The sequence below is a fragment of the Myotis davidii genome, unplaced genomic scaffold, assembly GCF_000327345.1.
Source record: "Myotis davidii unplaced genomic scaffold, ASM32734v1 scaffold575, whole genome shotgun sequence".
In the NCBI taxonomy this organism is placed as follows: Eukaryota; Metazoa; Chordata; class Mammalia; order Chiroptera; family Vespertilionidae; genus Myotis; species Myotis davidii.
In genome coordinates, this window is record NW_006290306.1 from 195,942 (window position 1) to 196,891 (window position 950).

A 950-nucleotide genomic window follows, 5' to 3' on the forward strand; every position below is an offset into this window, starting at 1 on the left:
AAGGCTAGAGAAAAAGGGAGCCAGAGAGGAGAAGACCTGAGCAAGGGAAGGGGGTGGGGAGGGACCAAAGGAAAGGGAAGGAAGGAGGAGAGGGAGGGATTTAGAAAGGAAGGGAGGAGGGAGCAAAGTGGAGGCAGAGGGGGAAAGGCAAGTGGGCTGGAGGGGAGCAATTCGGGTATTAACATGTATTTTCCCCAGCTGGAAAGTATCAGTGGAGAGTAGGGCAGTAGAATTTCTTCCCACTGTACACTATCACCGCCCCCACCCACCCCTCAACGCACATACACAGACTTCTACATCTGAAACGGAGTCCATTTCTCTGCTCATATAAACATGTTAAGCAGATAAAAATCTTCAAGCTTTGGAAGAGATAAAGTTTTATGATTCTCGAGCCGATGCTGGCACTTAATGGAGAACAAGCCGTTCATGACTAGGAACTTATGAGAAGGAAATAGTTCAAACAAGAAGGGGAATGCTAGCACCATTTTGCCAGTTTCTTCTGGAATTTAAGCCCCAATGGCAGAGATTTATTAAAGGGAGTCCATTTCGATCCCATGTGTCTAGGTCAGTGGTGGCATGTAGTAGGTGCTCAATACATATTTGTGAATGGCTTATGACCACCACCTCTGTCACCAGAGTCATCATTAATTACTCCAAGCAATATAGACCTCTTTCAATTGTGGAGCATACGAATCTAAAGTAATGTGACAGCCTCATCTTAACCAATATCTCCAGCCTTTCGCTGAGCCACTGACAAAAGGTAATTTGAAATGGATTTGAAATTTCTTTTCTTATTCTTTATCTGACTCATGTCACCCTACTCCATTCTCCTCAAAAAGTTCTTAGTGAGCAGAAAAGTAGAAAATTAGTCCCCAAATGTGAAGAGCAAGAAAAAGAAAACTTAAAGTGGTCTATACAAGTGCTCAATGTCTGCAGCATTGCTTTCTTGC